At 37.8% G+C, this 14,555-nt stretch overlaps 1 protein-coding gene across 1 annotated transcript in view; it reads right to left on the bottom strand.

Moving 5' to 3' along the window:
- The window catches only part of LOC114461509 (uncharacterized protein C1orf21 homolog), a 68,652-nt gene that overhangs the window by 52,838 nt on the left and 1,259 nt on the right, over positions 1-14,555 (bottom strand). The window lies entirely within an intron of this gene.

Raw genomic sequence — 14,555 nt, 5'->3', positions numbered from 1 at the left:
GAAGGATGCCGAAGCGGAGGCCCTCGACCTCGCGCAACTGCTGTCTGATACCGTTGTATGCTGCGCGTGCACGAGCGACTTTTACCGTATAGTCCGGATAAACCGAGATGGATAAATCTTTCACCTTAACTCGCCGTTTCTCTCTGGCCAAACGTAGGATGTTAGAGCAGTCCTGGAAGTAATGCAGCCGGGCCACTATTGCCCGCGGCGGGGCTCCTTGCTTTGGAGCAGGCTGTAGTGTGCGATGCGCTCTGTCCAGTAATGGAGCCTTTTCAAGCTGGAAGGCTTCTTTCAGCAACTCCGAGACGGCGGTGGTACCACAGCTCCCCTGGCCTTCGGGAACACCTATTATTCTGATGTTACTGCGCCTGGACCTTCCTTCCAAGTCCTCACATTTGTCCTCCAAAGCTGCCACCTGCGTCGAAAGTTGTTGTACGGTGTGCTGTAGTTCAGCGACATCATCGGAGCATCCCGTAAGTCCTGACTCCATTTCCTTTATCGTGTTCTCCACTGCCGCCACCTCGTTTCTTATCGCAGTTTTAAAGTTAAGAAGCTCTGTCTTAGCAGCTTGGATTTCTTGCTTTATTATAGACATTTCACTTTCAAGCACAGACCGGATTTCGTCCTTAAAAACAATTGCGAAATCAGCCCGTAGTGATGCCATCAGCTCCTCCTTAAATGCCGTAATTTCAGTTGAACTCGTCGTTGTCGGGGTCGCCGTAGTGCGGTCACCCGAACCACTCGAGCTCGTGGATGGGGAAGCTACGTTGATCTTTGTAGGCCCGGTGGAGACGGCATTGGTATTACGGCTTTTGCTGCTTCTGCTAGCCATGATGTACTTATCCATGCGGTTAATTATCAAACAGGGTTCAGGGTTAAGGTGGTTGTAGTCCGTATTATGCCAGAATTTATCTTAAATATCGAATGTCCTGAAGAGCTCTTCGTTGTGCGACCTACTCCATCATTCGCTCGCGCCTCCTCCAAAGAAGATCAGATTCAATATATATATATATATATGCTGTAAATAAAACATATACATTTCATTTTGTTTTGTACACACATCACAAAGGCTGCAGCCAAATTACTGTTTGAAGTCAGTCAACCGTTGGCATTAAAGTGTTGCAGTGTCACTCCTATATCAGTACCTTTATCTGATTTTGGACATAGCTACCCTTATGACTCTGAAAGGTTGTTAACAATGCATCTTAAAGCAGCCTTAGCATCTAAACTGAACCAACAACCGCCCCCAAGCCCCCCCTTGCTACGCCATCGTCACTTACATGACCAGTCCTAATATGATTGGCTTTATTGAGGATTCCCCAATTGATCCATTTATACAGTGTTTGGTGGATCACGCTCGGTTTAAGATTGATCAACGCATCCCGAATAATACGTACGGGGCCTTAAACCCATGGTTGGAAGACTGCCAGAGACCCAAGTTTCATAAAGTGGAGAAAAAGGTGGAAAAGTCTATGAACAACATACTTGACAGAAGGTGACCTTGTCCTGTAGTTTAATTTAATCTCCTGGGTCTGAACTAGAGCTGGGCTATATGGACCAAAACTCATATCTCGATAATTTTTCTCAAAATGGCTATATATGATATAAATCTTGATATTTTTAATTCAAATAAAGTAAGACCAGAAAAAAACAATTCTGGGTTAAATGTGTGAGTTCTGTAGTGTGTCTTGTTTAGGGGAAGTTCTAGGTTAGGATGCACTCAGCAATCCATCGAACTGTGAAAGCAGTGACTCCTAAAACGAGTATTTTAATACAAAATGAGCTCAAAAAAAATACATATATCGATATAGGTGATATTGTAACTTTCTAAATATATCACCAAAATAGAAAACTCAATGTATCTTGAATCTTGATGCCCTCTGAACACTATAATATTTTCTCTTTCCAGGCATGAGGTAACACTGCATCCCTCTCCTCTCGTTCCATGAAGGCCATGAAGCCTTCCCAGCACATACAAGCTTTTGTGATTGCCCCTTAGGTGTCTGAATCATAAATAATCCTAAAGAAGTCTTGTTGTCTTTCCCAGTCTGAGCAGACCAGTTGACTTCTTGTGTAGAGTAATGAGGTGGAGGAGCCTTGGAGGGAGCGGTGATGAGGAGGATGCAGATATAAAAGACCACTTGTGTTGAGGGAAACTGTAACCTGGCTCTCAACAAACGACTTACGCATGCAATGGAATAGCAGATTTAATAGACATTGCTACATTTATGTGTGTTTGTACAGAGGCTTGTTCACTCCAGAGTCCAGACCCATAAAAGCCAGGAAATACTGAGTGTGCATTGCTCTCAACCTATTATTCACTTTCAAAACCAAAACCTTTAAAAAATACAAAAACCCAAAGGTATTCAGAATACTTGGACAGGCAAAGACCAGAACAACATAAATGAAATCTGAGCACTATTTGGATAAGTTAGGACACGCAGAATCAAACAGTTGTTCTCCATAACAATTAGAGGCCTATTGACGGCTGACATTTCTAACAGTGTTCTGAAAAGGCAAGTAATCATGACTGCTTTCTGCTTTTGTTTGAAATCATTGGCTTTTTGGGCAGAAAAGCCACTTGAGAAATGCTTGAATGATGTTCAAGAGGGAAGATCATCAGGGTACAGGTAGAGACAGGTCAGTAAAACCCTGTTAAAGCGCACTCTCAGCCTAAAGGAAAAACAGTTTGTGAAATGTTCAAAGCACAGGCAAGAGTGTTGCTTTACAAGAGGTTAAGGGTTTGCTAGTAGTGTGGGGGAAGTTTTGTTCATTACTATACACTTACACTTTTATTTTGAAATATCCTTCATTCTGGGGAATGCCAACTTGCCAAGAGCCTAATGGATGTTTAAAAAAAAAAAAAAGAAGCAAAAACAACGTGGACCTCCCACAGCAAAGCTTGGTGCACTTGTAGACGTTTTACATTGAAAATACTGGCCTGTCATTGCAATATAAAAACTCATTCAAAGTGTTACCTAAGACGTCTCCTGTTGCCACGACCAATCAAAAGCCCTAGCTGAGATATTAATTATTATATTATATACAATGATAGATATAGTATTTGTATATGCACAATTTGTATATTATATATGCTGTAATCTGCCTCCATTCTCTATGTATTATTGTTACAATGATTATGTATCAATAATTGTTTTTGTTTTCTCATTAAAAAGATGCAATCAAAGGTCAGCCATCACTTAAAATGAACATCTGTTAAACAGCAGCACCAGCACTACGTGATGGCGCCCAAAATAAAATATGTATATATTCCAACCAAATACATTTACCTTTATTGAAATGGGAAATGTTATTTTTTATTAATGAATGTCATGTAAATACCATATAATAACCTTTATTTATCAGTGTAATTAAATTCTTCTCTGCAATTTACCCATTTTCCCCAAGGGGTAGCAGTGGGCTGCCTGGGGAGCAGTTGAATTGGGGTAAAGGGACTTGCTCAACATCCCACAGTGATAGCCTGGGTGAGATTTGAACCGGCAACCCTTCGATTACAAGCCCGCTTCCTCAACCACTAGGCCACCACTCTCAAATATATATTGAATATATATTTAACACAATATAATAATAATAATACATCAATATTATGCTTTTTGGACACTCAAAGACACTTTACAGATTAAAGTCATTATTCTTTCACGCCACACTTGGTGGTGGTAAGCTACTATTGTAGCCACACGTAAACTGACAAAGTGAGGCTGCCATAGTGCGCCATCGCCCTCCGACCCCCACCAACACTCACTCACACACTTGCCCAAGGACACAATGACAGATACCACTGGACTGTCCACCACTGTGGCACCTGGAATTCTCAGTGGTCTCCCATCCAATTACGTACCAGGCCCAGACCTGCTTAGCATCAGAGATCTAACGAGATCGGTTAATGACAGGCTGGTATGGTCACAAACAATCAAGCTGCCACAAAGCCATTTTTCCCACATTTGAGGACCGTTTACATTCTCCTCCCCTGATTTTGCATGTTTGACCTCAGTATGAAAGCTTGCTCATCACATGTGCTGAAAAACAGCTGCTGAGTACGACTGACCACGGAGTAGCAAAGATGTCACCCTGTTTATGTGTTCATGCACACTCACTCATCGGAATTGCAAAGCAACAATCTGCAAAATAAAAGACCACCAGCAGTAACATTTATTATTATAAATCACCGCAGCTGAAGAAAATATCAACTTGTGCCTAATTAGCGTGCATGCTCATTGCTATTGGATAATTGCCAAAGCGCTTCTTTCCACATGAGAGTCTGTGGGTGGATGAAACACATTAAAATGTTTGCAAGTGACTCACGTCTCAACATGGCCGGTGTCATTTCCATAACGCTGCTCTTTTAGATGCAAACGGCTGCAGAGACACAGACAACAGCCAGCAAATATGAAACCTCCATCTGCTTTAATCCAGCTACGTCACTGAGCCCAAATACAACACATTATTACAACTCACAGCCCTTATTATAATGGTAAAGGCACTACTTGACTCTCTCAAGACTGATAAAACCAGAGGCGAAAGCAATGCATTACAAGTACTCACGTTACTGTAATTGAGTTGCTTTTATGGGTACTTGTACTTAAGTACGTTTTAAAGGAAGTAAAGTAACTAATTACATTTCTACACCTAATCGATATTGAGTATTTTTTTTTTCATGTTAAAATGATCAACAGACATTGTGAAACGACAAAAAATTAAATGACCAGTCAACAAATGCGTCACATCATAGTCGACCAATCAGATTAAACGTAATTCACGGCACCACCACAGCATTGAATGGAGGTTATTTTCTCAGTTATAGAGTCCATGAATGTATCTATATTTAGAGCCTGAGCATTTATTTTAATTTATTTTGAATTTAATTAATTGGTGTTATTTTATTTTTAAAAGAATTGTACATTGTTACAAACCTTTTATTTCATACAGATGCTTTTGTGGAAAATAAATGAAGTTCCAATTGTGGTAGATTTGGTCTCTTCCTTTATAAGTTTCTACAGGAGATGTTTACTGTATGCAAGGGAACCGTGATAACCAAAAATAGACATGGGGGGGTGAAAGTAACTAGTAACTTTTACTTTGAGTACTATTTAATTCAGCTACTTTTTACTTGTACATGAGTATTTTATGTCTGACTTACTTGTACTTGAGTACTATTTAAATCAAGTAACAGTACTTCTACTAGAGTAGGATATATAAGTATGCATTACACCTCTTTATAAAAACACATATTCAATCATTGTGGAAGTGCTTATTCTATACAAACATACAAGAATCACATGTGATTGTTTCCCTACTACATGGTTTGGACTATATAAACCAAACGTTGAATTTGCAAATCCCCAAAATATCCCTCATCAATGCCCGAATATAACGGCACAGTGCACACAGTAGTGGAGACGGGCACACACACACACACACACACGGCTAGTTCAGTGACCCGAGCTACTAAACAGATATTTATAGACTGGATGTGGAAAGAATATCAAGATAAAGCCTGTTTGCTCAGTGGCCTGGTTGGGTTTCAACCCCAGACTTCTAACCAGGGTTGGAGTCAATTGCATTTTATAACTAGAAAAGAACTCGGAGAGCACAGACTAGGGCTGGGCGATTTTGCCTAAAAAAAAAAAAAAATTAGTTTTGATTCGATTTTTTTTTTTTATGCACTTAAAAATGACTGCAGACATCAGATATATTGTCAAAAGTGCAACTTTATTGCTGTGATTGTCCTCAAGAGTTAAAATGCATAGAACAATCCCAAAATAAAAAGTAAATGATTCTCTGTCATTCAACAATTTCAAGCTTTAACCCAGGTTTAAGCAAAAGTGCAACAGCAACTTCACAGTAGCTTCAATTTTCTTATTAAAAAAAATTTGCAAAACAAAAATTGTTTTTATCTACAAATTGGATTAATCGATTAAATTAATTTTTTGCCCAGCCCTAGCGTAGACCCCCACAAAGCAGCTCAAGCTCAGCCAACACAGTTTACCATGTTACGGTAACATGGTAAACTCAGGATTACCATGACTACCTGTCAAGCTGTGTTACCATGACTACCTGTCAAACATTGAGCTGCTGACTCTGAGACAACCTATAACATCATCACTAGGGGTGTCCAGATCTGATATAGATATCGGATATCGGTCCGATATCAGCCAGAAACCGAATATCGGATTTTATCGGACTGCATCTAAAATCTCCGATATAAGCGCTCCGATAAGCAAACCATTTTCCGCTCCATCACTTCTGTCCATAGATAAAATGGGTCAGTTTTTCTCATACCTACTGTTGCTGACTATTGTTCTCTGAGTAACATCACTCGATCAGGCCTTTTCTAACATTCCACACTACAAAATAGGTAATAAAAGTATGTACGATTCTTGCTATCGTATTGTATCGGTATTGGCCAAAACTCAAGTTAGCAATACTGGTATCGTATCGAAAGTGAAAAAGTTGTATCGGGACATCCCTGATCATTACAAGTTCCACAGTGTGGATGGGAAAATGAATGGGATACATTATATATCTATATATTTTCTTTTGGTAGCCATAACTTCACCACTGACTGACAGTGTCACACTGCAGGAGCTTAGCCTTAGCATAGCATAGAATTCTGACATCATCACTGTTGATGACATCATTAGTGAGAACATTCTAATTGGAACACTGATGACGTCTTAAAATGATTGTGCAACTGAAGAAAAAAGAAAGTTTAACAGAAGTTCCACAGAGTGGATGGGAAAATATATATATATATATTCTTTTGGTAGCCAGAACATCACAAAATTTTATCACCTGTTCCTTGTCCCATTTATCAATTTTCCTGAAAATGTCATCTAAACCCGTTCATAACTTTTCAAGTTATCTTGCTAACTGACAGATTAACGAAGGATAAAACATAACTTTACTGCTCCTCAGTATTAATTTCAATTAACCATGATTACTGAGCCTAAACTAAAAGAACCCTATAAAACGTAACCTTCCTTTTGTGTTAGCATATCTTATGATAACAGGTCACTTTGACCCATGTCTTAAATCAGCTGTAAAACACCCTCAACATATTATCTATCATCAAATTTGTTTTTCATGTCCTGGGTACATTGTTAGGCTTCCTAATCAATGAAAACATTGGTATTAATATTTATTTAAAAAAATGGTAAAATGATCCTTAAAAGAAGTGACACGTAGTAAGAAATTGTTGATATGAAACACATTTTAACAATTATTAACTACATACGTTTTAGCCATAGAACTGGAACATGGTTCCACGGGTTTAGGTTTAATGAAATTATAATTGACAGTTTTTACAGAATGTCCATGCCAATTACAATTACAAAGTCAATTACCTAAACTCAACTCAATTACAATTCAATTATGGTTACAACAGCAACATATATAGTATTGCCAATTAAAATTACAGTTCTAATTACGTCATAATTGCAATTAATTATATACATAATTACAATTACAATTGACACCAACCCTGCTTCTAACCACAATGCAGCACTGTGCTAACCATGCTGGTCCTTTGGTAGGAGGTTGGGAACACAATACATTCCCTCTAATGATGGTGAAATCACCTTGGAGTTGGTTGTTGTTATGAGCTCATTTCTGGCATTTTAATAACATCATTCACAAATGGACATTATTAAAAAAAAAAGACTTTCTATTGTAGCCCTAAAAAGTGGCATGACTCAGCTGAAAGTCAGAAGCTGATGAATGTGATTAATCAACCACCTCCAGAGAGAAATTCCCATGGTTCAACGTTGTTACCACTGTGCACAGCTCCAGCAGCCTGTTTGTTCAGGAGGTGAAATTGTAACTATGTCAACTTTTATGGCTAGAGTTGGAAAAAAAAAAAAAGAATCCAGATTAGATCTTAAATCATTCAGTAATACTCAAAGTTTTCTATTTTCTCATGACTAGAAATAGGTATTTTGGTCAATGTTAAAAGAAATGGGAACTTTTAAACATCATAGCGTTGTCACAACATGGCGAGTCATCACTTCAGAATATCTTTAACATGGTCAAAGTTGTGTATTTGGGTTTGTTTATTCCACATCACTCTTAAATGTGGTAAAATCTTTGTTTTTCCCACATGGATCAAGCAATGTTCTCATGAAAGTATTGAATCGCACCGTAATCCTTTTTATGTGCTTCTTGCAGATGGAAAACAGTGACTCAAGACTTAAAAAAGGAGAATAAACATTAAGTGGGGGGGGAAGAAAAAAAAACTTAGATAGCAAATAAATACTGGTTGTTGTCACCGAGTTTTATCCCAACTAGACTGACTATGAACACAAAGTAAACCCTGTAAACACAGGCAGGGACACGATGTGACTGTGACAGAAACAAGTAACCTGGCAAGATGTCAGACCGCAGAACACTGGACAAACTCACTGAGCTCAGTGGTTTTTGTGTACAATGATGGATAAGAGAAGAATCTAGTGGTGGTCTGGACTGGTAGTACTTCCAGTTTAGTAGGAAGACAACTGCTAACAAACCCTCCTCAGACCACCACTGGTCTGGTGCTTTCTGGCAAAACATCATTACCAGAGGTGGGTAGTAACTAGGGGTGTCCCGATACAACTTTTTCACTTTCGATACAATGCCGATATTGCAGCCTTGCGTATTGGTCAATACCGATATCGCTCCGATCCGATATCAACACAAATCATACACACTTTTATTACTTATTTTGTAGTGTGGAATGTTAGAAAAGGCTTGATCTAGTGATGGTACTCAGAGAGCAATAGTCAACAATTCAAGTTCACTTCAGTTATTTTCTACTGTTAGTATATGGTGGGAACAACTGAGGGCGGGGACAAAAACAACAAAAACTTATAAGCGCGCTTAGATCAGGAATTTTAGATGCAGTCCGATAAAATCCGATATTCGTTTTCTGGCTGATATCATACCAATACCCGATATCAATATCGGATCTGGACACCAATAGTGAGGAGTTACATTTACGTCGTTACATGTACTTGAGTAACTTTTTGAAAAAAGTGTACTCACGAGACCACCTCTGGAGCCTTTACACTCGTTCCCTCAAGTGAAGCAGTTGTCAGTCAAGCTCAACATGGGTCTGCCTGCGTCTGCAGCCTGACAGAGAGACTTTTTAGTCATGCTGGGATCCTTTTCAGGGCCCAAAGGAGCAAACTGCTTGGGAAAAACCTTGAGAATCAATTTCTGTTGAACATCAACCGACACTTCACAAAGTGACTCTTTTGCCTCAAAAAAAATGCAGGTCACCCTGGAAAGCCTGAGTTTATGTCACTCTTAACTTTTAGCAGTTATTTTTGGTTTTTCAGTTCATTTATCTCTTTACAATTAATACTAATAGAAAGCAAATAGGAAAATGAAGTTCGAGGGATGGGGTGGTATAGAGAAGGTGGAGGGTGATGGAAGGAAATTATGTAAAGGAAAGAAGGTGAAATTGTTTTTATTTGTCATGTTTTCCTTACAAAGCATTTGAATGTATAAGTTCTAAGAATAGATGTTGTGATTTTGATGTTTTTGAATAAATAAGATGTTACTCAGTACTTGAGTACTTTTTCACTCTTACTCAAGTAGGTACTTGGGATGACTACGTAACTTTTATTTGAGTAAATTTCATTTACATCATGTAACAGTACTTTTACTCGAGTACCGTTATTGGCTACTCCACCCACCGCTGGCCATTACTATATTACACGTGTCAAACTCGAGACCCGGAGGCCAAATCCGGCCCTTTAGAGGATCTAATTTGGCCTGCATAAGAAAGTCAAACGACATACAAAACATAATTATTGTGTAAATTACCTAATAATCCAGTTGGAGATGAAACTCTACAATATTTTTGGGAGGCTTGCATTTTTTATTTGTTTATATCGCATGAATGCAGTCATTTTTAATTGCAAATTGTGGAAAGAACTCTCAATGTTTCCACAAATATTGCAATTTCTCACAAACAATTTGACAAAATTACACAAAAAATTGGTAACAAAATCAATATTTTTTTAAGTGAATAGAAATTATATTGAAAGCTATTACACAATTATGTTAGAAATGTTCTTTTTTCCCCACCTAAAATCTGTGGCCCACTTGAGATCAAACTGGTCCGCATTTGACCCCTGAACTAAAATGAGTTTGACACCACTACCATAGTTTATGCTGTATTTACATGGGAAGAGATTAGTCAGCCTGACATGCATAGATCATCTGAAGGCATTTGTTCTAAAACTCAGGATATTTCTTATTAATTGTTATGCACCAACAACTGATGACATGATCACGTGAGTATTTGCATTGTTCAGTTGTTCAGATGTAGCAATAGTCAAGGCAGGCAAAGCTTGCCTCTTATAGCTAACCCTAACAGCAGTGTTCATTTTGTTGACGCAAAACTTCCGTCATAGTTTTCATTAACTATTTTCTTTTTCTTTTGTGAAAATGACCAGACTAGGAAAAAACACTTTACTATATCAAAAATATATTTATATTTTCGTGGACTAATAAAAACAAAGGGGATAAAATCCAATCAGAACTGATCATGTGGTCTTTAGTACTGATCACATCAAATCTGTGTTTATGTACAAACATTAATTTAATACCGTCCTATATATCAGCTTGATCAATGGTAATTGATTTTAAAAATGCATAAACTCTTATCCTATATATTTTAGTTCATTGGATCTCAACCCTTCCAGCCCGTGACCCCCAAAATAAAGGTTTCAGAGACCGGGGACCCCATTGTACCTGAAGGTGGTTGAACACAGACATGAACATTGAATAACAGTCATGTGGAGACAGGGCCATGTAAAGGGGGAATAAAGGGGAGACATTTTTGGGGTCTATCCATAAAGTCAGCAAAATGATGGTTCATTGTTCTATGAATCTGTAATAACCACATTTATTTATTCATCGGAATAATATTCACTGTTATCCAGGAAGTTTATTTGGGCCATAGTTTATGGTCATCTTAAAGATTAAATTATTGTTTTAATCAGAAATAAAATGGGTTAAAAGTGATGGAAAAGGTGGTGAAATTAGATATTTAAAACCACAGAAATTGGTTAAAAGTTGCAAATTAGAGTGAGCAAAAACAGACAGAAAAAGTGGTAAAAAGAGTTCAAAGTGTCAATATTGGAACACTTAGTTTAAACTAGCAAATAATGGGCATTATATATCGTGAATGTGGTAAAATTATCAAAAGATAAGCATTAACATGGTGAAAAGAGGACAAAAGTGACAATAATGGGTGAACATATGTGAGATTAGGTGGGAAAAGTGATGGAAATGGTTTAAAAGTACAGAAAATGTCTTGAAAGTGGGAAAAAAAAGGTGCAGAAAAGCATTGCAATTTGATGGAGAAGTGGCAGAAATTAGAGTCATTTAGCAACAATGCATTAAAAGGAGCAGAAATATGGCAAGAAAAAGTGATGAAAATGTGTTAAAATATAGCAAGTTTGTTGTAGCTACAGAAAAAGTGTAAAAATAAGCAAAAATAGACTGAAATTGTTAAAAAATATATTCTTACTTTCTTAAAGGCATCTGGCGACCCCCTCCCAGTGTCTCGCGACCCCAAGGTTGAGAACCCGTTTTAGTCGACTAAATCAATCACAGATGTAGAAACTAAAAGCCTAATGTCATTTCGTTGGCTAAAACTAGACTATAACTGAAACAGTTCTATTGACTACATTTAAACTAAGACTATGTTGTGTTTTAGTCAAAAGACTAAATGTTGTCTAATTGAACACAGCCTGACAGGCTAAATAATGACACTGGCTGATCATGTGCTGGCAGGGAAAGAACAGTGACTTCTTTTTTCCAGTTTTCAGTCTAAAGTTGATGTTCCACATTTCAAACTACTTCTGACTTCAGTTTAAACTTACTAGTAGTGAGTTCAGGATTTATTTGAGGAATATTCCTGCCAGTCTGATTGTTCCATACATGTGTTCTGGTGCAGGATGTGGACACGATGGGGGACCACAGTTGCAGTGTGTTGGAGTCGAAAAGGACATTTCAACATCATCACTGAGTCCAAGAAAACGATGAGTCATGATGAGGTTGCGTGCTGTGGCAGTGGCATTGGATCAGTTGACTCCAACAAGCGTGACCAAACTGATTTTGGAGAACGCCGACTACGTCGTGAGCAGTAAAGCAGGAAACCCAGTAAACTATGACGATGGAGGACTTCTTATGAACCCTGTCTACGTTTGGCAAAGCAAAGGTGACACGAGAGCAGATACAGGAGCTCCTTAGGCTGTTTTACAACTCATTTATGTCCAAAACGTGGGTGTGGATAACCTGCAGAGTCATGTCCTACACAAAGCTGCACAATCATCATTAAATCACTGAACAAACAAATGTATTAAAATGGTACTAAAAACATGCCAGACTAGGGCTGGGCAAGCGACTTTTCTATTGTGACAATATCACATATATATGGATATATACAGTATTTTATAGCTTTTTTCCTATTAAAATACTTGTCTTAGGAGTCACTATTTTTGCTACTTCTTCTTGGATTTCTAAGTGCGTCCTAACCCAGACCTTCCCCTAAACACACTACAGAACTCACTCACACGTGCTGTCCCTCATAGGAGGAAAAAGCCAAAAGCGGCACATATTAATGTTACTACTACTACTTCATACTGTGTAACATTTATATTTCATATTTATGTTAGAATTTTACTTCATACTGTGCATTAACTGTATTTCATATTCCTGCAATAGTTTTACATTTTATACTGTGCAATAGGAGTGTGACGATATCTCGATACAGCGATATATCGCGATATTTTCCCACACGATCGATTATTGATATGCTCCCGCTAAGTATCGTTTTTTTTTTTTTTTCAAAACCTTTTCTGCTTTTTCACTAAGATGTGCAGATACGTCTTCACAGAAATTTTGTCACTGTTTGTTGAAGGAACCAATATATTGTTTACTGGAATATTGCACTATAATGGTGTCACTGGTAAGAAAAACCCTATTTTTCGTTTACAGAAAGCACTATTTCTACATACTTATTCGTTTACATTGGTATGTTTGACACATATTTACAGAAATGTTGCACTAAAATAGTGTCACTGTTCATAGGACACTTTTTCAATTCATTGTCTTTCAGAGATAGAAAATAAAAATTGTATCTTTTTTTTTTCTTGTTATGTCATAGATTATCGTAGATTGATTTCTGACCAATATATCGATAATCGCAGCATCGTCATATCGTGAGATAATCGTTATCGTGAGGTAGCCAGAGGTTCCCACCCCTACTGTGCAATATTTATATTTTATATTCCTGCAATAGTTTTACATTTTATACTGTGCAAATATTTATTGTTATTTTCTGCGATGTCTATTCACAATTTACTACGCTGCTACCTATAAATAACTCCTCCCATACTTAGCCCATCATACCTTCATTAGCGTTACTTTATTATATTCTTCTTCTGTTGTTTTTCTTTTTAGCTGCGTGCACTTTAAGATGAAGCCAAATAATCTCGTCGTACAATCGTATAATGACAATAAAGGCATTCTTCTTCTAATAAATGTGCCTGTGTGGGATTTTACATCAGCAAATTTAAACCAGAATTGTCTTTCTGGTCAGACTATTTTAATTTAAATTATCAAGATTTAAATCGTATATCGCCATTTTGAAAAAAAAATATTGAGATCGGAACACCAGATGAACTAGCCTATTTTGGCTAACGTTTACAGCATGTCTGTTTATTAATGTGCATTGTCCCTTTTAAATAATCAATTAATTCTAATTGAAATATAAGTTTTGGTTCATATTGCCCAGCCCTAGCCTGGGCAATATATTAAGATTTCTATTTTGATGATAAAGAAAATTACAATATTTTTTTTATCTTATAGCTTATTTTGTATTAAAATTCTCGTTTCAGGAGTCGCTGCTTTTGCTGCTTCTCAGAACAGCGTGAAAAGCACAAACAGATGGATTGATAACCCAGACCTACCCCTAAAAGAGTCACACTACAGAACTCACTCACACGTGCTGTGCCTTATTTGAAAAGTGGGACATATTGTGCAGCCATTTGTTAATAAAAAATGGCATTTTGCATCAGCAAATTAAACCCTGAGTAGTCTTTCTGTTAAGACTTAAGTAAAAAAATATCAAGATTTATATCGTTTATCACCATTTTGAGTTTTTGGTCCATATCGCCCAGCCCTAGCGTGCAGGTATAACAGTTTCAACTCACATAACGCAAAACAGTTACTTCTTTTTTTTTGCTCACATTTGTGTCTACAATAACCAAACACCACAAAAGACAGGACGCATCCTGTTGGTAACCGTGGAAACCCTCCACCTCCTCACACACCATCATCAAGTGTTGACCCTAACGGACAGCCAAATGCTGGTGTGGAGTGCCAGCTGAAGGTGAAGAGGCCCTACAGGTGGACCATGGGAACAGAGAGGAAGATGATGGAGGACAAAAGAAGACTGTGTTGTCTATAATGCTGGAGTCACCAGAACCATAAGCCACACCAGCGATGAGCTCGTACGAGGGAACATAGGAGAAGAAGGTAGA

This window comes from Gouania willdenowi, chromosome 4, assembly GCF_900634775.1.
Source record: "Gouania willdenowi chromosome 4, fGouWil2.1, whole genome shotgun sequence".
NCBI lineage: Eukaryota > Metazoa > Chordata > Actinopteri > Blenniiformes > Gobiesocidae > Gouania > Gouania willdenowi.
Note: the sequence above shows the minus strand (reverse complement) of the source record. Positions and strands in the feature narration are given on the sequence as shown.